The sequence below is a fragment of the Monodelphis domestica genome, chromosome 4 (assembly GCF_027887165.1).
Source record: "Monodelphis domestica isolate mMonDom1 chromosome 4, mMonDom1.pri, whole genome shotgun sequence".
Lineage (NCBI taxonomy): Eukaryota > Metazoa > Chordata > Mammalia > Didelphimorphia > Didelphidae > Monodelphis > Monodelphis domestica.
Window position 1 is genome coordinate 262719430 of NC_077230.1, and position 22567 is coordinate 262741996.

The 22567-nt window shown below is 37.8% G+C and overlaps 1 protein-coding gene and 1 long non-coding RNA gene across 2 annotated transcripts in view; both read left to right on the plus strand.

Moving 5' to 3' along the window:
• The window catches only part of MAML2 (mastermind like transcriptional coactivator 2), a 434525-nt gene that overhangs the window by 48807 nt on the left and 363151 nt on the right, over window positions 1-22567 (plus strand). The gene's annotated exons all lie outside the window — the stretch shown is intronic.
• LOC103101718 (uncharacterized) overlaps window positions 1-22567 on the plus strand; it is a 134342-nt gene that overhangs the window by 46780 nt on the left and 64995 nt on the right. The window contains exon 1 of the long non-coding RNA XR_467975.2: window positions 1-22567. This exon is cut by the window's left edge and continues 46780 nt beyond it; it is cut by the window's right edge and continues 9261 nt beyond it. This is a non-coding gene — a long non-coding RNA (uncharacterized LOC103101718).

The window sequence follows — 22567 nt, forward strand, 5'->3', positions numbered from 1 at the left end:
ATAGAAAGAAAGCTAGATTTTGAGTGAGAAAACCTTACTTCAAATCCTGGGTTTACTAACTGTGTAACTGTGGGCAAGTCACTTCAGACCTCTAAAGACTCAGCTTCCCCATCTGCAAAATGGGGATAATGATACATGCACTATTCACCCTTTTTTACCAATGACTCAGGTAATGCTATGGATGGCGTGCTCATTAAATTCACAGATGACACAAAGCTGAGAAGGATAGCTAATATATCAGGTGACCAAGTCATACACAACAGGGCTATTGACAGGTTAGTGCATTAGACTAAACTTAATAAGATGGCTTTCCAGAGGAATAAATGTGAAGTTTTACACTTAACTACAAACAAATCAACTCCATAAGTAGAAGATAGGGAGGTATGATTTGATAGCAGTTGTTTTGAACAACAACAAAAAATCAAACCGTTTTAGTGGCCTTTAAGCTCAATGTGTGACAGCGGTGTGATGCGAAAGCCAAAAAATTAATGTAATCCTGGGCTCCATTTAGAGAAATGTAACTTCTAGGAGTTGGAAATTGATAATCTTGCTGCACATTATACTTCTCAAGCTTTATCTGGATTATTGTGTTCAATTCTGGGAGTCTTGGTTTGAGAAAAAAAATAAATGAACTAAAAAGTATCCAGAGGAAGACAAGCAAGATGAAAAAGAGTCTTGAATTCATGGCATATAAGAATCAATTGAAAGACCTGGGCATGTTTATTCTGAAGAGAGATAGCTGGGGGAGGGGAGGGATGATAGCTATCTTCAGGTATTTGAAAGACTGTCATGTGGAAATAGGATTAGTCTTGTTTTATTTGGCCCCAGAGGGCAGAACCAGTAGCAATGGGTTTAAGTTGCAAAGCAGCAAATTTAGGCTCAATGTTTGGTAAAAATCCCTAACAAATTAGAGCTGTCCAAAAGAGAAATGGGCTCCCTTAATAATGGCAATTTCCCCCTCCTTGGGGGTCTTCAAACAGAGTGATCTGGCTGACCACCAGACAGGTATATTTTAGTGAGGATTCCTGTCAAGATTGGGTTACATTGGATGGCCACTGACAACCTTTCCAACTCTCTCAAATTTTGTGACTAGGTACCTGTTTTCATGGAGCTCTTCTTAGTATCAAATAAACTAATGTATATAAAAGCACTTTGTGAATCTTAAAATACTATATCTACATTGGGTATTTCCACTAATATTATCAGTTGTATTAATAGAACAGCATAGAAAACATCTTCATGGGGTAAGGATTGACTTTTTTGGAAAACTGACATGCTTGGAATATATATTTTGACCAGTGTGATATTTAGCCAAAAAACTCACTGTGCCCTTTCAGCTCTGGCTTTGTTATACACTTTCTGCTTTATCACACATTTCATTTCTTATAACTTGTGTGGATGTTCTTTTTGTAAACACCTTGTCACCTAAGTATTCTAGCAAGGACTCTTTTGCCAATGGAATTACCACAAGGGGGAAATCAAGCATGGTGCCCTCTACTTTCATCTTTATGTCTCTTGATATCATTCCATCTACCTAGGATGATCCCTGTTGACATTGTTTGAAGAGGTTATCATGGCAGTATTTGAGTGTTAATGTATATTGGAGTCAGAACATATTGGAAAATTGGGTACGACTGCCCACATTCTGTTATCTATTCCTTCAGGGGAAAGAAAATGGTCATTTCATCATGGTAGGAATAGCTACTTAATCCAAAGTAGCAAAGGAAAAAAACCATCAATTCTGCATGGAGACTGAGCTGGCATTTTAACTCTACACCTCTTTCTGTAAGGGCAAAATATATGATATGTAAACGTTGTAGTGAATATGCCATTGTTTTTGGGAAAATATAACCTGCACGTGTGTGTAATAGTCATTGGGTTGTCTAGAGATTCTGCAAGTTCCATATTTCATTCTATCAATGCATTTAGATCAAAATATCAAATCAACAGGAGTAGTGAAAGAAATATTCATTTCCACATTGTTTTCTGGTTTCATACATTACTAATTTACTAGGACACAGAGCAAAAGCATTAAACTATAGTTAAGTACCAAGCTTAAATAGAAATACTTTGAAATTGGTATTAGAGTGTCTTAAGGGAAGTTCTAGAATATCCTAAGTGCATATGGTATAAGTAAAGACCAAGGACTATCTACTGTTCACAGTAGGAGATAATATTCAGGAAATTTTATAGTTCATATTAGACTGCCATTATGGCAGGTTGTATGGCCAGACCATATGTTGTTGCCATAGGGAATCCAAAAAAATAAAAGGTCCATATTCAGAAAAGAATAATGATTCTAGAATTATGTCTAGTTGAAACATGGGGGCATGATGATTCCTGAGATGATCAATCATCTCTACTGAACTATGTGTAAGATCAACCATGGCATGTTGCTCTGATCAATAGTTATGGCTGGTCTAACTTTACCATTAAGTATGTATAGGTACAACCTGAGTGTTGATATGAGTACAACTGCAAAAATTTGACCTTAGACGCTGAGTTTATATTTATTGCTGTTGTGACTTATCCCAGCCCCAACAACTACAAATCATTTTTTTTCTCAGAGATGAGTGTTTGGTTTTGGCCAAGCAAGAAGTTACAAGCATAAATATGAAGCCAGTCTCTTCTAGATGAAAGGAAACCATCATGTCCAAATTCAACTTTCTCTAAATCAATTCTTGGTCAAATTTGAGGATTGTCTTAAAATTATATATAATAATCCAGCTCCCCTGACAAAATCTAGCTTTCAGTTCTGACTCAATTTCATCATCTTTTGTTCCTCTTCCTCTAATTTTTAATAAAATGTTGTCTCCAGTGCTTTTGTCATTTCTGAATTGCTCTTTTTGTTTCTTCTTCACCTAATTTTTCCCTTCCTTCCACTGCTTCTACCCCGATGACTATAAAAGCTAACAACTGTCTATGCTCAGGTCCCCCTTTTTTCCCCTTGAGATTTCTGAAGTGAGCCAGGTCACTTTCTTTAAATTCTTGCTATGACTTGGTATATGTAAACTGCATTCTTGCTTTAATGCAACAAGGATATATAGCATATTGCTTCAGAGGTCAGGCAAGTCTGCACAATGGAAGACTTCCTTACAGCCAGTGACTGCCAAGTCGGCTTTCAGAGCTGCAGAAGGAGAGTCAGGTTACTTTCAGCAAGGTCATACAAGTTTGAAAAAAAATGTTTATCTTTCCTGGGTGGAGAGGGTTTGGGGGAAGGGGAACCTGGGAGTTTGTGGGGAGGTGGATGGAAGGTGATTGAGCAAGCACCCAACAAGATGAGGGGAATAAGGAAAGGGGAAGCCACTGAGTGGGTTTAAAAAGAAATAAATGTATGCCAGGGATCATGTTGGGTTCTTCCCCCTTCTTCTTTTCCACTTGAGCAATTAAGAAATGAAAAAAGCACTGGAGACAGCTTTTCATTAAATAGTTAATACTTTGGGATCCAGTAAGCATAGAGAGTTCAGTGGCTCCTGTGAGAAATTTGATCATACTGCAAACAGTCCTCATCTCTTCCTTCGTATCTGTTGCTTCTGGTTTTTTATATTAATACTGTGCTGGGTTGTATTGACTGTGCAGGGGAAAGAGAACCAGTTAGGAAGGAGTGCTTCTTGGGCTGACCTGTATGTACAAGGTGCAGAGGCAATTTGAACCAAGATTTATGGATTTCTTTGGTGCCAAAGCTTAAGGCCTGCTTACTTGCTGCTTCTGTGGCAATTAACACAACATCGTTTGTTTATATGGGTGCAAATTTTGACCTGACATAATGCTGATTGTGTGACATTGGTGACATCCTCTGGGGTTTCAGAGGATCATAGATTTAGAGCTGGAAGCAAAGATGTGCTACAGTCATCTCTGACTAGCTAGCTGATTGTTAAATGTTCAGTGTGAGCTTTTACAACTATCAGCAAATCCCAAAAATGGGGGAAGAAGGCTTGAGGAATTGTTTTGTTGATTGTCTAGATGTAAGAAAATATTGGTGAAAAATGCTAATAATGCAAACTAAATTTAAGAGTGTATCATAGGTTCATTCTTTTCCCCCCCTCCCCCAAAGAGCCAATTATTAAACATTGGCCACATACCCTGGATAGAAGGAACCTAGGAGATCTTCTAGTTCAGAGATTCTTCACATTTTTTGCATCATGGGTTCCTTTGGCAGGCAGGTGAAGCCTATGAATTCCTCAGAATAAGGTTTTTAGAAGCATTAAGGGAAACAGGTATCATTTTAAGAAAAACCAGTTATCTTGAAACAGTTATCAAAAGTAGAAATTCACAGACTCAGATGAAGGACTCTCTGAGCTAGTCTTACTGCTTCATTTTGCCTATGAACAAGCTGAGCTGGAGAGGGAAAATGACTCAATGTCACCCGGTAAGAGCTGGAAGGGATCTTAGCCCTGACTTTGCAGATCAGGAAACTAAGGCCCCCACAAGGTTAAAGGGACTTGCCCAGATTTTAGATTTGTTTTAGGAACAAATATAGAATCCCACCCGTGAATTGTAATGAAAATGAAAAGATAATACTGAGGGGGGAAAGGTCAAGAGGAAGGAGAGGAGAGAATACCCCTTCAAGCAACATTCTTGGGAGAGAGCTCAGAGGGTCATACATGTCCTGGGGAATCCCAAAGCAAGCCCAGCCTTCCAAACCTGGAGCCTTGCCATTGCAACAGGGATCAGTCTTGCTGCTTGTGGCAATGGGTGTTGAGTGAGTGTGTGTGTGTGTGTGATGTGAACAGGTGGGTAGGTAAGTTAGGTATATTATTGTTTTCAGTAACCAGAGACAGCATGACTCAGTTTTTGAAACTCGAGTGTAAGATTTATTCCTTAATCTACCCACTGAAGCAGTTGCACCATCTTTAACAAGTCATCTCAGAGCTTCCATTTGCTTTAGTCTTCCCATTAGCTGAATAGGATGGATTGATAAAAGCCATTCGTTAACTGAATATACTAATGAGGATTAGGAGGCATCAAGGTGGTACAGTGGATGGATATGACATGCCTTTGAAGTCTGAGTTCAAATTCGACCTGAGACACTTATTAGCTGTGTGACCCTAGTAAGTTACTTAACTCCTATTTACCTCAGTTCCTCATCTGTAAAATGGGGACACACTGGAGAAGGAAATGGCAAATCTCTCCAGTATGTTTATCAAGAAAACCCCATGGACTAGGTCATGACAGAACAAAAAAATGAAGATTCACTCAATCCCTCCTTCAAGGTCTAGCTTAAACCTAAACTCTTTGTTTAAACCTTTGTGTAGTAGAAAGGAAACTAGATTTGGACTTAGAGCAGCTGCTTACAGATCCCAGCTAGGATGTCACCCACCTATGTGACCTGGTACAAGTCACTTGCCCTGACTATTTTCCTCATATGTCAAATGAGGATATTGGACTAAATAATGATGAATCAGTATCTGCTAAATTCTAGAAGATATAGAAATTAAATAGTCCCTGCCTTTAAGGCTCTAACAATCTTCTGTGAAGAAGGGGGATAATAGCATTAATTCAGAGCTTCATGATTAGCATGATAATAAAATGTTATATATGTATATGTCATTTAAAATATAATCTATCTTATATTGTATAAATATAATATTCACATAATTATATAATGGTCCTATGATAATGCATTATATGAATATTATATTAAATATAAAAATATCATATATAAATATATAAAATATAAGCAGAAGCCAAAGGAAACACTTAAATATGAAAAGAAACTGGTATATGAGGGAATCACAGGATCCAGGGAGGAAAAGGAATAAATTTGTGCAGGTCAGAGAGGGGAAAGATGCTCTCCAGCCTTCACACAGTATTATCTTATAGTATCACACATTATTTCACTTACTCTCTTTACAGCTAGATATAGAAACTGAGGCCAGGAAAGGCACAATAACTGGTCCAAAGTATTGTAGCTAGGATGTAGTTGAGGCCAGTTTTGAACCCCAGTCTTCCTGATTCCAAGGCTGATGATGTATTTGCTTTGTGGTGCTACCTCTTTCAGAAATTCTGTAAGGTCCTTTCAGGGTTTCCAAAGATGTTCCTTTTAACTCTGGTCACTTAAAGCTAAACAGTGGGAAAAGGGGTAGGGAAGACAAGAAGGGGAAGGGACTAGCTACAGGGGAGGGGAATGATGCTCAGGGCTGAACAAATGGAGCCAAGCCTGGGCAGAAGTGATAAGTGGTGAGGAACACTGGGGAGGCTGGCATTGGGCACAGCAGCTGGCACTGCCCTATCAGTTTGGAGAACCTGAATATAACAAAGCCAGGTTTTCAAGAGCAGGATAATTTGTTCTATATGAAATGGTATTGGGCTGATCTGCTGTTTGAATTTTCCTCTCTGTTTCTTAGCTTTCCTTTCTCTTCCCTTGCCATGAGGCCACCATCTGTTACTTCATGCTGATGGCAGAATGCTCATCTGAAGCATCCCTTCTTCTCCTAATTTACTCATTCTAATTTACTTTGGACTGAAAAACTTATATCTGGTCTGAGAGAGAACTTAAAGAAGAAACAAGTTGGGTTCTGTGGTGACTCTTCCAAATCATCTGGACAAAGCTTTAAGGAAAGTTAATTGGCTCAAGGACTTTACTCTCCCAACCTGGTCTACATTCACTCTCTCTGTCCCATTCTCTTCACTTAGAGATAAAGGTTGGCTTTGCTATGGAAAACACACACCCGCACCTCCTATAACAACTGGCGTCCCAGGCCCCGTGTGCCACAAACTTTGCGCCTCAGCCTTTGGACTCCAAAGCCACATGAGGGTACTCCATAGATGAAACTGCACAAAGACAATAGTCATTCTCCATCACCGAGAGACTACCACTAATATGATGACTTTAGGGCATATTCTGCTGCACTGGGGAGGGAGACTTTAGAACCCCCCACTTATTTTTCTTGGAAGTGTACTCTTAGCTATCTGGTATTTTTTGATGTAATGACTTTACTTGTATTGGTCTTTTTTAGAATTTTTTAAAAGAGTTACAAATGGTTCTAAAATTGCCTATGGATGCCTTTTACCTTAAGCTCCTCTGAGGTTTCCCTGCCCCTTTTACTCTAATGATTATCATTTGTTTTGTAAACAATAAAAATAAATAAATAAAAATAAACCAAAAAAAATAAAATCTGGTAATGCTAAATGATAAAAACCCACCACATTTCTTAAAGTAAGAATTAAATGGACCTTATGAACTTGGCCAACCATTCTGAAGAACAATCTGGAATGAGGCCCAAAGGGCTATAATACTGTACATCCTCTTTGATCCAGCAATGCTACTACTAGGACTGTATCCCAAAAGGATCAAAGAAAAAGGAAGAGACTTATGGGGGCAAAAATATTTATAACAGTTCTTTTTGTGATGACAAAGGATTTTAAATTGAGGAGATATCCACCAATTAGAGAATGGCCGAACAAGTTATATTATATGATTGTGGTGGAATATTATTGAACTAGAAGAAATGACAAGGGGGATGATTTCAGAAAAACCTGGAAAGACCTATATGAATTGATGCCGAATGAGGTGAAAAAACTGGGAGATCATTGTACATAGTAACGGCGATCTAAAACTATGAAATACAGCTATTCTGGTCAATATGTGATCTAAGACCAATCCAAAGGACTCATGATCAATGCATCTACTTCAAAAATGCTATCTATCTCCCGGAGAGAACTGATGACTGCAAATTGAAGTATAATTTTTTCACTTTCTTAATTTTTTTTTGCTTTTTTGCAATATGGCTAATGTAGAAATATAGTTTACATGATTTCATATAAATAATTGATACATGACTTGCCTTCTCAAAGAGTGGGAGAGGGATGGAAGGGGGAGAAATTTGGAACTCAAAACCAGGTGTTAGAAATAAATTATGTATATATATTTTAATATTTAAAAGTGTTAAATGGACCTTAGTGAGGACAGTGAATAAAGTATATACCGTTTTAGTACATGGGTGCTAATTTTGTTTATTGAAAGCTCTCTCCATCACTCCCTCACTTTGTTCTAAAAACCTGGTTCTGTGTCACTAATAAATGACCTCATAATCACTGGCGTTTTAAAGTCTTTTGTAAAAGTACTTTGCATTCACATTTGATATAATCCTCACAACCACCTTTTGAAGTAGGTACACAAATATTATCTGCACTTGTAGATTGAGAAACTGAAGCTACACGAGAGATTTGACCTTGTACCAACATCTAGTTATAGTAAGAGTTAAGATGTGAGCTTAAGTGAATGTGAACATGCCTCTTTTTGTTCAATCGTGCTGCCTCTGTGTAAATTGCTTGAAGTCAGGAATGGTGCTTTACAGGTCTTTGTGTCCTCAAGAGTGCTTAGATAATTTATAGAAGATAATTGATTGATTGACTGATTAATGGAGCAAGTCCCTTTATGAAATACTAATGTTTCTCTTGAGGAAAAAAAAAATGTGGTAGAGACAGGAGATGCCACAGGAAGCTGCTGCCTCATCAATTGTTCTCCTACATGTGAAATCTTAGTGGGGAACAGGACCTTGAAAGGTCAACCCATTCTCACCCATTCCTTCAAAATGAATGATTCCACATCTCGAAATATGGACATCTACATGCCCCCTCCTCACCCCCTGGACCTCTGGGGAAGGAGATTTCATCAGTAACCTGTTGAAGTCTTCAGTAACCTTCTTGACCATTAAGTTTTACTGATATTTTGCCAAGATTCTCCCAGCTGAAGGATAAAGCTCGTCTGTAACTCCATTCTGTTCATTAGAAGTATTTTGGGAGATTATTTGGTTTTAGAAGGTGAATAAGTTTGGACTGAAGTTGCCACAGACAGAGCAGGCAAAATGCCTCATTCTCCTTAGAGTGGTGAAAATCACATTAAGTGAGAAAGTCAATTCTTATTTTCTCAGAGTTCCTGTCCTTTCTCTACCCTTGATTCTGGATTTGCTAAATTTGGCTAGAGTTTTGCCATTCTCACTTTCTTACTCTCTTCCCCCTCTTTGTCAAAAAGTAAAGAACAGGGGGCAGCTGGGTAGCTCAGGGGATTGAGAACCAGGCCTAGAGATGGGAGGTCCTAGGAGGTCCTAGGTTCAAATTTAGTCTCAGACACTTCCCAGCTGTGTGACCCTGGGCAAGTCATTTAACCCCAATTGCCTAGCCCTTACCACTCTTCTGCCTTGGAGCCAATACACAGCATTGATTCCAAGATGGAAGGTAAGGGTTAAAAAAAAAAGTAAAGAACAGTCTGATGATGAAGGATTATCAAGGTATTTGGTTCTTCTAGGGACATAGAAGAAATCATAGAGACCATTTGGTCCAGCCTCTTCATATCTGGCTTCCTTCAAGGATCATCTCCTGCAGGAGACCCTTCCTGTGCCCCCCCCCCCCGCCCCAACCTCAGCAGCTAATTCCTTCCCCTATCATCTAGTCCCCCTTTCTTGGATACCCATAGCTTTTCTTTTATTTATCTGGTTTGTGCTTTATAGATACCTGTATATGGAATTGCCTTCCTGATAGATGATAGCTCTTTTGAGTAAAGAATACTCCACCTTAGTTTTGCATTCCCAGTGCCTAGCACAGCATTTAAAAAATGCTTATTGTCAAATTTGGCTCAAACACTTTCTAACTGTGTGACCCTGAACAAGTCACTTAACCACCATTGCCTATTGATTCTAAGACAGAATGTAAGGATTTTTAAACAAAATTTAATTTAATTTAATTTTAAAATGCTTGTTGGTTGATTAATTTTACAGATGAGGAAACTGTGGTCCACAGAAATATAATGCCTTGCGCAAGGTCCCAGAGCTAATAAGGGTGGCAGAAGCTAACTACTAGATATTGGGGTTTCTTTTATGCACTGCACAATGACTTTGTTTTTGATTTCCAAAATTGTTAGCATCTGGGTTGTGCTTCCAACTCTGATATTTACTATCTTAGTCTCAATTTCTTAATCTGTAAAATGAAGGGCTTTCATTCATTAATTAAAAAAAAAATTCTGATCTTCTCTGATTCTAAGACAGAAGAGCAATGAGGGCAATAGGAGTTGTCACTTGCCCAGGGTCACACAACCAGGAAATATCTGAGGCCAAATTGGAACCCAGCGCTTCCTGTCTCCAGTCCTGATTGTCCATTAAGCCACCTAGCTGCCCCAGCACCCACTAATTTTTGATGTCCCTTCAAGCTCCCAATCGATGTTCCTCTGATCAAGCATTTTTAGTTTGTTGGAGCCTGTGTATGCTTCATTACTGCCACCCCCATGCAGAGCAGCAGTAATTTTATTGTACCATGATGTATCTTAATAGCCACTTGGGATTCTATTGAATAACAGGACTTCATGTTTAAATTACCACCATGTAACCACATAAGTAGTAGCTTAGGATTCTGTAGGTTTCAAGATGGAACAGATTTCAGAAGATGGGCAGGAGAAGCCAGTTCTCTCTGTCTCTGTCTTTTGCTTTCTCTCTATGTGTGCCTTGGGGGATTTCGGGGGGTTGGGGTTCTTTCTGTGTCTCTCTCTGTATCTGTATCTGTCACTGTCTCTCTCTCTCTCTCTCTCTCTCTCTCTCTCTCTCTCTCTCTCTCTCTCTCTCTCTCTCTCTCTCTCTCTCTCTGTCTGTATCTCTCAGTACCTTGGGAATGGGAAAGCTGGCAAGCCATTCAAAAAGCTCTCCAATCCTCCAGTCCCAGATCACCTTGCAATATGCTTTAAGGTTGTCTGCTTAAAGTATGTCTATAGTATTGCCCCTAAAATAGTCTTGAGCATGTTCTACTTCAGCCCCTACACATAAATTAATGACTGTCTTCTGAACTTTCACTAAGATGCCTCAGAAATCTCTTCATTCTGGAAGCCCTTCCCAGCCCTGGAGTTCACATTTTGGAAGTATCTTTCACCCGTACATCCTCTCTGATCAGATGACTCCATCCAGAACCTTCATTTAAGGAAGCCACCAAAGTCAGACATGGCTTCCTCTGCAGGCCACAATCTAGATTTTCTATCATACCCTTATACCAAGGACCTTTATCTCCTGGGCCCCTTCAGCTTTCTTTTATATACCATCTTCCTCCATTAAGATGTAAGCTCCTTGAGGGAGGTACTCTCTTTCTGCTTCTATTTATATTCTCAAAGTTTAGTGCTTCCTGGAACATAGCAAGACCTTAATAATGTCTATCTACTGACCAACTATCCAAAAACACCCTTATTTGTCTTTAACTTTATATTTCGTCAGCTTGTGTTGGAATAGATGAATATCCTTATAGCAAATTAAATTATATACATGAAGTATTTTGCAAACTTTAAAACACTATATAAATGTTAATGGCGTTTGTAATGAGAATGGTAGTGATGATAAACTATTTTATGTTTTTTAAACTAGCTTAAAATATATTTTCCTTAAGTTACAAAATAAACAAATTATACTAGTAATATTTTTTCTTAAAATGCTACCTATCCCAATTAAGACTCTTTCACCTGGTGTCATCAACTAATCACTAAGTATTTATTAAGAATCTGTTGTTTGTCAGGCATTGTGGTCTGTTCTGGGCATACAAAAAGAAAAAGTGAAATAGCCCCTGTCCACTAGAGGCTTTTGTCTACATTCTGTGAGCTACTGCATATGAGAGAAAGGGAGAGAGGGAGAGAGAGAGTAAGAGAGAGACAGAGAAAGAGAGAGAGACAGAGAGACAGAGACAGAGAAAGAGAAAGAGAGAGAAACAGAGAAAGAGACAGAAAAATTGACATTTTATACATATATACACAATATGATATATGATATATAATATATTAAATATATAATAGATTATATATTATATAAATTCTGTCTATATTATATGTATTATATAGAAATTATATAGAAATTCATTGTATTATATATATATATATAAATTCACTGTAATGAGAGGAAAAGACATTAAAAACTGGGGGAACCAGGAAACTCCACTTGAAGGAGATCACCGTTGAAGTGAGCCTTGAAGGGATCAAGTGGAAAAGGTGAAGATGAAGAGAATTCCAGACATAGGGAGACAGTCTTCCAAAAATGGAGGCAAGGAGATGGAATGTTCAGGAAAGTAACAGCCATTAAGCCAGATCAATGACCATGGCTGGTACGGTTTGATATAGTCTTGGGTAGCCAAAATTGCTTTAAGATGTGTTTCACCTTCCTGTTCTTCCTACATTCACCATCAGATTGATGTCATTCCCTAGAGCTTAATGGTTATCATCAGTTCCCATTTTCCTTGCTCTGCCAGAGGGAAGGAATGGTCTTTCCCAGTGGCAGTTCTTTCTCCACTCTACTCCTAGATGGAAGGAAGGTTACTGTGATGATTGTCTCTCTAACCATGGTTCTGCCTTACAGCCAAAAGTAAGTTGCCTAAGAACTGAGATCCCTTTTTCTTTGTCACTTCCCACAGTCCTTACTATAGGGTTTCCCCACACAGCAGGGGCCCAGAACAAGTTGTTGACCTTAATTTAATGAAACACTGCTGTCAGATTAGCTTTAAAAAGGCCATTTGCTGTCTCCCCTTTCCAGGGTAGGCTTAGCATGGTGTTTGGGTATTTCCAGTGACTGTTTATCTTTAGCACTGTCTGAATTTTTGTAGCGTCTACCGAAATTCAGTAAATGTCTCTTTTCAACACATTGCCTTTGATATGAGACTACATTATATCCTAGTCCCCAAAGGAGAGCAAATCCACAAGCTGCGGATTAGCTGTTTGTAGTGCTTTTCTGGGCCCTGCTTGGTTTGCAAAGGGAAAGTATTTCAGTTTGGCATTTGTCTAAGTTTCCCTTCATGATGCACTTACTCATGGGGGACAGAGCTCTTTTTTGGATGAGGAGAATTCAGAAGGAACCCGGCTGTGTTTTTGAGAGCTTTTCTTTCTTCTTTTTTTTTTTTAAAGACACAGATGCTGAAAACAATATTTAAAAGCACTGGTTGGCCTCCAGAGCAGTTTATGGATTTGGTTCTACTCAGCATTAGTCTCAAGCTTCAGTAGGATATCCAGGGCAGACCTGTGCAGCCAAAGCATAGTAGAAGGCTGAGGGATTATTTTTCCAATCTACTTTAAAATATTAGAGATTCGAATTAGCCGAATCAGTTGTCTGAACTCTTCTGCTGAATTTGTTAGGCATCCTTATTCCTCTTTGCTTTTGTTATTCAGGCCATAAAATATTTTCCTCTTGATTTTGAAATGGTTAAAAGCCTCTTCAGAATGCCTGGCTCTCACAGGAAGATTATGTTGCCTTCAAATGAGAGGCCTAAACCATCTAACCAATTACTGTTCTACAGTGTTGCTTCCTTAGGTTCTCAGACTGCCCACTTTTTTTCAGCTTGACATTTATAGGGGATCCTGCTCCTATAGTCACGATTGATGGCTGTTAGCATTTCCTCCCTTTAAAAAAATTCTGAAATCCTTACCTTCTGTCTTAGTATTAATTCTAAAACAAAAGAAGGGCAAAAGCTAGGCAATCAGGGTTAAGCGACTTAGCCAGGATCACACAGCTGAAAAGTGTCTGAGGCCAGATTTATCATTTCTTCTTTAAAAATTTTTCTTACTTTGAGTTTTCTCTTTTATTCAGTTGTTATTTTGTTTTTCTTGTTATTATCTTAACAATGGTCTTAATATGGAATAAGAGAGGGGGGAAGCCTCAGAAGCCCTAAGCCCCATCAAGTTCTGATGCTGACCTATTAGCTCGCTTACCCTTGATGGTCCACTTAGCTTTCCAGGATCTTGAGTATTGAATTTATAGTCTCTTAAGGCAAATTGCAGAGAAAGTTGAGATGCATTCATGGAGAGAGTTTCCTCATATGGGAGTTCCCTGTCCTGGAGATCCAGCCCTTTATTTTATAATCTTAATGGTTGTACAAAGTTGTGTGAGTTAATAAACCTCAGAACACCAGAATTCATCCCTTCCCTGTTACTCTCTTCCAATATATTAAAAGGTGAAGATACCTGCTTTTCTGCTGAATGGCTTGAAAGGAATAACAAATTCTACCAGATCTGATTACAGTGATTGTTTCATATCTGAAACTGTTACATTGAAAAACTCGGTAAAAATATGGGCAGACTCCAAGAGATGTGTGTGGATAATGTAGGTATTTTTCTTAGAGATGCCATGACAGTGAAAAGGACATATTTCATGACTTACAAATGTGCTTGGTAAAATGTTTGGATAGGATTTCAGTCTTGATAACCCTTTTGGGCATGATTGAAATATTTTCTTTTTCTTCTTTTTTTTTTAAATGAAGAACTCAAAAACTCTGGTTGAGCCTGGGAATCTGAACAGAGGGGTCGCTGGGGGCTGACTCAGGAGGAGGGAGCCAAAGCCTTTCTCCCTGACAAAAAAGGAGTCATAAGTGATAGGATAATAGATTTAGAACTAGAAAGGATCTTGGAGGACCTTGAGTCCAATCCTCACCTTTTGTATGTAAGGAAGTTTAGGTCTATAAAATTTAAATGACTAGCCCAGTATCACATAGTATCTGAAATGAAATTAATCCTAGTCTTCCTAACTCTATGTTCAACACTCTCTTGGACCATTCTGCCTCTTTGGGCTAAGATAAAGAATCACCATGTCCCATTGGGTCTCAGTTTTATCATGAGGTGATTGGATTAGATGGCCACTAAGTTGATGGCACAATGGAAAGAGTGCTGGTCAATAAATCAGGAAGTCTCATCTTTCTGAGTTCAAATACTGCCTCACACACTTAACAGGTATGTGACCCTGGACAAGTCACTTAACCCTATTTGCCTTAATTCCTCATCTATAAAATGAGCTATAGAAAGAAATGGCAAACCACTCTAGTATCTTTGCCAAGAAAACCCCAAATGGAGTTTTAAAGAGTTGTACCCTACTGAAACAACTAAAAACCAACAAAATTCTCTTTCAGTACTCAGTCTTATAATGAATGTCCAAGGCTCTGCCAAAAGCAATGCCAGATGTGGAAGGAGAAAGCAAGATAAAGAGCTCTGCTAACTAAAAGCTGGAAAGTATTAAAATGTTGGTCTTTGGAGGATCTTAGCCATTTTGAGTTTCTAGGCCACCAACAAAAACAAGACCCCAAAATCCAAATACAAGCAAAAAGACATATAATACTTTTTAAACTTTATACTCCATTCATGCATGGCTCCAGACACCATTTTTAACACTCCAGTGACATTTGGCTAATTTTATTACACAATATCATAGCTTCCAGCAGAAAGCAAACATGACAAACCAAAGAAAGAGGACAAATCCAATTCACAGAAGGACCTTTGAATGAACAGAACAGTGATTCCGTGCTGAGAATACTGTGGTGCAGCACTGCTGCTTGCTGTCTTCACACATGGCATTAACTGGTTGTGACCATTTGGCAGAAGCGCCTCAACGTGGGGAAGCCTCTTTAAGTGAAGTTCCTTCTTGTTCGGTTTTTTATGAGACCAGGGATCTTGAGGAGTCCCGTGAGAAGTAGGATTCCATCTCTCATGTGTAAATGCTCAGACTTGGAGCTGCAGCTGAGCTCTGGACAGCAAGAATGCAGCACCAGAAAGCTTGGCAGCAATAACTGTGCTGCTACTTATGGCATGCCAGAGTTGTGGGCAGCATGCCAGCTGAAGGAGCAGAGGTGCAATTGAAAGGACGGTCACATCCTTGTTTCCTTCAGTACATCTGTGATTTTACCAGGAGAGGTGTTCCCTCCACTAATGCAGATGACCTTTGTCCTTAGTAGACAGTTTCATGAGCTGTCACAGAGAAATTCACTTGGTGACTAATCTTCTAGCCATGAGTGTCCCCAACTTAACTAAGAAGGCTCTTGGTTCATCGCAGGATGGGTACTTAATATTTTGGGTTTTTTCCCCCCTTCAGCTTGATGGAACCTTTCATAGCTTGTAATCCACTGGCATAGACTTTGAAGATAAGGGTAATCTTAGATGGTAGAGTGGATAGAGTGGTGGACCAGTAGACCCAAAGACCCAAGTTCAAATATGGCCTCAGATAGTTACTAGCTGTGGGACCCTGTGCAAGCCACTTAATCCCCATTTGTCTCAGTTTCCTCATCTATAAAATGTAGTTAACAATAGCAACTACCTCCTAATATTATTGTGAAGATCAAGTGTGATAACATTCTAAAGCACTTTGTACAGTCTCTAGCACATGCATAGGTGCTCTGTAATTGTTAGCTACTATTGCTGTTGTGGTTATTGGTATATTCAAGGCTTCAGGATGCGAATTTAATGAAGGACCAACATCTAATATCATTGACATCAACATTGCCAGTCAGAGAAGAATATAAAGGAGAGAGCTTTATTTCCTACACACAAACACAGATTTATATCTATGGCTGTAAATATTCAGCAACAGGGTTCTCTGCAATACAGACGTGTAAGTCTTGACTATTAACACTTTCCTAATTCTAGACAATCCATTAAAGCCTGATTTATAGCAACTATACCAATTTCTGAGGGGTAAATGCTCATGTTAAAAGTTTAATAATGAGCTCTCACAAGCCTATTAAGCTGGCCACTATACATCCCTGCCCTCCCTCCCCATATATATATATATATATATATATATATATATATATATACACACACATATATCAATGCATATATATACACACACATAAAGACTAACAACTGACATCTGGCAGTTATTCAGTAATTTCAATACACTCCAGAAGAGATGGATGAAAGGAAGAGAGGGAGTAAGAGAAGAAAAGAAGAAATATTAAAAGTCCTATGAATGGCCAAAATATCTATTGTAAAACCCATACCTTATAGTTCAAGTTCTTTACTCAAGGAAGATATCCTCAGTCTCTTTCTCAGAAAGGACTTATTCTTTTTTATTTTTATTTTATTTATAATATATAGAATATTATAGAATACTTATAATATTTATTCTATATCATTATTTTATTTGTTAGACATAGTTCTAACAAGCTGAATTATCTTGTTTCCTAACCCTTAGCAGAATAGAAGCAGTTTATTAGGACAGAGATCATACAAGATTACTGGTTTAGAGCTGACCTGGACCCTGAGGCCATCTAGTCCAAATCCCACTTTTTATAAATGAGGAAGTTGAGGCTCAGAGAATGACTTATCCAAAGTCATGTTTATTAAGTTATGTAAATAGAAGAGAGGGGATTTGAATCTAAGTCTTTCCTGACTCCAAGACAAGAAGACAGAAAAGCTGACAAGCAATACAAGGAAGTAGACAGAAAAATTATAAGAAATGACATAAGAATTTTAAAAGCAGGACTCTCTGGTGCCATTTAGCAATGAGGCAAACAACCTCTATTCATTGTAGTAGCACCTGAAGGCATGATCGTATTTGAGTTGAATATAATAATTGATATATATAATAATGAACACAATAAGGCCTAAAGAAGCAATAAAAGGTTAAATTATGTTCCGTGCATTCTATTAAAGAAAGTAGAAAAATAAAGTTCATTTGAGAAAGATTGCCAGCAAAATGATTAAAATGTTTTAAATGGTGATTAAAGGGATAAGCTGGAGTTATCTGGAAATCCCCTTTGTATAGATTACCTGAGCTGGATTTAGAGTGAAAGAACCAGAGTTTGATTTCCAGCTCTGCCAACTAATACCTGTGTGACCTTAGGCCAGTGACTTAACCTCTCTCCTATTTTCCTTACCTCTACAGTAAGTGGGGGGGGGGGGGGGGGAGATTGGAGTAGATGACTTCTGAAGCCCCTTCCATCTATAAATCTTTATGATACAATGAACTATTCCCTAATGATTTGGATTAATTAAAGAAACCTATTCCTTTACAAATGTCAAGGACCAGATTTGGCCCCTTAATTATTATTCCTCTTATGGTCTTTCTTTGTAGCCCCTCCCTCCATTTTACTGTGGTAGATTAGAGATTGAATGGATAATAGATTCTAGAAATGGGCAGTCTTTCCCTCTGTTTTGTAGAAAAACCAGAGTTGAGGGATCACAATTATTTTGGCAGTGACAGTGGCAGCAGCATGAGCACTCACACTAGCAGCATCGGTTACCATTTAATGAGCCAGATTCTCCCCACTGTCTCTTTCAAGCCACCAGGGTACCATTTTGTACAGTGGAGTGATGAATTAAATGATACTCCAGTGACTTAAAAGACTTACAGAACCCTCCCACTTGTACTCTACTTATTACCCAGGAGTGACTAAACCTCTGGGGAGTTCCATTGAGGGTCTATAGGATAGATGTCATTGCACTAGGCCTTAGTGCATTTTTCTTTATTATGTTAGATATAATAGACATTACTGAATACTCCATCAATAAAACAGGGACCATGGGTTCCTTGGTTTCATCCTCCTTTAGAAGTTCAAAGAAAAGTGAAAGGATACTTATGTAGACAATTTCCTCTTAATACAAGATTGAATAAAATTGAGGAGGTTTCTTAGTCAGTAAAAACACTGAACCAGAACCTGCTCAGCCATTCTCCATCTTGCATTTCATAGGCAGATTCTTTCAAATTAATCTCAACTCAGCCAGGTTTTTTGAATTTGTGTTTTCTCAAATGCTAAATACCCAGGAAAGGCTCAAGTAGTCAGCTGTAGAGAACTTGGTAAAGGAGTGGGGTGGGAGAGAGGAAAAATAATGAATTCAATTGTGAACCTTTTGGGTGAACTTGTCTATGGGACACCAAGCCCCAGATGTCTAATAAATAATTGGAAATGCAAGACTGAAGATCAAGAAAGTTAAGGGCTGGACAAACAGATCTGAGAACCATCTATCTATAGATGCTCATCAAAATCATATGAGCTGAAGAGATCACCAAGTGAAAGAATGTAGAAGAAAAAGGAATGCGGTTTCTGATATAGAGCCACTGTTAGCAATCAGAAGATCCAGAAATGCAGACAGGTAGCAAATTCAGGAAGACCTGAAAAGAAGAGAATAGGATTAACAGAGTCAAAGGCTGCAGAGAAATTTAAAAAAAAAATGAGGCAGAAGCAGGAACAGTGAGAAGTTGCAAATACAAGAAAAATTAATACTGATTTAAGTGAAAACTTCCTGATAGATGTCAAAAGGTAATTGCTTACCATAAGATTTGGAGCAAAGGCTGAACAACTATTTGTTGCTTGTGGTCACAGGTAAAGAAGGTTATTGTTCAGGTAAGAGTTGGCCTAGATCAATTTTAAGAACTCTTCCAATTCTGTGATTTAGTCATTCTGCTTTTGTAACCATTCAATGAAAATGGTTTAAATAAGCCAAATTTTTATAAAGCCACCTTCTTTTTTAGACATTCACAGGGCCAGCCATGATTTTGAAGGGATGTTATTATAAATTTTATTTATATGTTATATAAGTATATAATTTTTATAGTATAAGTAAATACTATATAAATTATATATAAAATAATTTTTCTCAACAAAAATTTTCTCAACCCCAAAATTCCATAAATGTATTTCCATACATTTATTCCATTTACACATTCCATACATTTCCCTACAACCCCAAAATTCCATAAACGAATTTACCTACTTTTGTAAACCAGTCCAAGACTTCTTTCCTTCTTGATAAGAGGAAGAATTAAACCTAGCTATTTGAGTTACAGAGTTCACTTTACCCCAGAGAGAGAAATAAGATTTATTTATTATTTTAAAAAAAGAGAAATAAATTACTGGACTAAACATAAAACCTCCACCATTATTATATCTATAGGACTGATGACCATATTTCTTGGACAGATTATACTAATAATTTTCAATGTATTATCTCCTATGTTTGGTTGTATTTTAGAGAGCATCTTGGTTGTTATGGTTATTGGTTTCCTATTATTTTTATGTAAGTGAATTCCAACTACCTAAGATAGATGACAAACTTGGAAGACTGTAAGCCAGAAACTTTAGAATTATCATTTAATGATTTCAATGGGTCCCATTACCTACATATAAATTTTGTCAATTGTTTTATTTTTCTTCAGTATGAATCTTAAACTTTAAAATTGTCTATTTTAGTATGTATGCCTTAAAAAAAAAAGGTTTCTTTTAACAAGTTAGCTTTTCCTATGTTAAGAGCTTTAGAGAAATTTAAACTATCTTGCTTGTTAAGCTCCATTTTCTTAGGTATAATTATAGTAATCCCCATTATCTTGTTTACAAAGTGCTTTCATTATTGTAGCTCTGCAGGTAGCAAATGCAAATAAGAGATTCAAGAAAGTAAAGGGATCTATACCAATTGACATTTTTTTCTTTTTTTTTTACTTATGATTTTGTTGATATAAGGACTTGCCAGTGAGGAAAGGTCTTCTTCCCAAATAACTCTGTTCCCACTCTGCAAGGATAGTCTTTCTTTATCTGGGACACTGGGAAATTGTGACTTGCTCAGGACTACACAGACAGCATGTTTCAGAAGCAAGTCTTGAAGCCATGTTTTTTCTGACTTGCAGCCAACTCTCTAGCCATTATTCTATATTGCCTCACTTCTCTCCTCATAGACATATAGCTATTGCTTTCCAGAGTGAGAACTTGAATCCAGGCCTCCTAAAGTCAGGCCCCATGTTCTTCCTTTTACCAAAAAAAAAATGTAAATTTTATATGCTTTGCTTCTTAAGTAACTGAATAAATATCAACCCTGGGGGGATAGAATTCAAATTTGAGTCAATAGCCCTGCATTTTGAAGTGTTTTTGTAAAACAAATTATTAATCAACAATCTTTGCTATGATTGCCAATAAGATCAACCTTAACTGGGGTGAAAAGCTAATGAGCAATCAATCAGTTTCACTTGAAATTCATTTTTAGTGTTGGCCTTGCAGTTTGTAGACTTCTTTTCAGCCATTTGGAGAGTATATCTGTTGGTTAAAGTAGAATGACCTCATTTTGCATTATAGCAGGGTGGGATAGTGGGTAAGGTAAGGAGGTGGCATCCAAATCAAGTAAACTTCAGTTCAAGTTTGCTGGGTCTGATGACATGACCCAGGGTGTCACTTTAACCTCTCCATTTGCCAGGTAACTTTCCAAGAGACTGAAGTTTCAAACAAGGCAGAGAAATACATGGGATAAGAGGGAATTTCCTAGAGCAATAAAGTTACAGGTTTAATTCTACCCCCTCCTCCAAATAAAGAAATAAGTAAACAAAAAATGTGAATTGCTGGATGGATGAATGAATGAACAGCAATGTATATCTGGGGTGGTGTAGCACCCAGCCTCAGGAAAGAGAACCATTCTTAGGGGAAGAGGTTGCATGTTCAGTCAATCTTCTGAACTCTCAACAGACCTCAGCTACTTCCATATATTTAATGAGGGTAGAATAGTCCCGGTGGTTTTTAGGTGGTTTCCCAACATACATTGTGTTGTGTCAGGCAGATTTATAACACCCAAAGTAAATAATATCAGTGACATGGTAAATGGCATATCCTGATACCATTATACTTAACCTCAGAGGTCATGTGGGGGCCCGGTTGGGATTCAATGTCTTTGGCTGTTGGAGTTTGCACGGAAAATGCACTTAGAGATTAGACTGATAAAGCCACCCTGTAGTGAAGTCTGCTGAGGTGGCATTGCAAAGTAGGATTGCCTTTCTTTAAACTCTTTAACCATTTCATTTCTGTCATTTCTGAATTTCAAAATGTGTGTTACAACAATATAAATGGAAAGAACAAACCACAGACACACACACATACACACACACCCTGGATGCTATGTGATTATGATAAATAAACATGGCCCCAGAAAAAAGTATTATCATTATGGAACAGGGGGATGATGGGCCTAGAATATTACATACTGTTAATTTTAAAGAACTGCCTATTTCTTTTGCTTTTTAAATCTTTGTTAGTGGTTAGAGAAAGTTTCCTTCTCTGGAGAGAGGAGAAAGAAAAGATTTATTCAGAAATGAAGGTGATATGAAAAAGGTATCCATGAAAATAAAATAAATGATTAAAAATGAAATGTACTGAGGCACTTACTAGTTGTGTGATTCTGGGCAAATCATTTAACCCTGTTTGCTTTAGTTTCTCATCTGTAAAATGAGCTGGAGAAGGAAATGGCAAAGCACTAGTATCTTTGCCAAGAAAACCCCAAGTAGAGTCATGAAGAATTGGACAAGACTGAAAAAAGGCTGAACAATTGAAAATTTAGAGAAAGGTCACATTTTAGAATCTCATCTCATTTTCATAGTTACTTTTTAACAAAAGAAAGGAAAATCAATTTGGATCATAAATTTAGAGCTCAGTAGGATATTGGAAGTCATTTAGTACAGCCCTTTCACTCTACAGATGAGGAAATTGAGGCCAACAGGGGTTAAATTGTTCTCACAATGTCACATTGCTCCTAAGTAAAGGTGAACACAGGTACTTTGAGTAGCACTCAAAAGTTTCTAGAAAACTATATTAAAAATCAACTTTTCTTTGTATTTTGTTTAAAATAGACGATTCAGGCCATACAACTCTAAATGACACTGGTTCTGCATCTAACCCAAAATTGTACATTTTTCTTCAAATTTGCACATCAGAAAGCACCTGTGTAACTGAAGACCTTCATTTATTCTGTTACATTCTCCAGAGGGTTTTTTCTTCACAGAGAATATATACATACCTCAAATGGTCTTTTAGCTACCATCTATTTCTCCTTCGCTCATATAAATTTCATTTGTTCAAAAGAATTTTAATAGATGTCAAT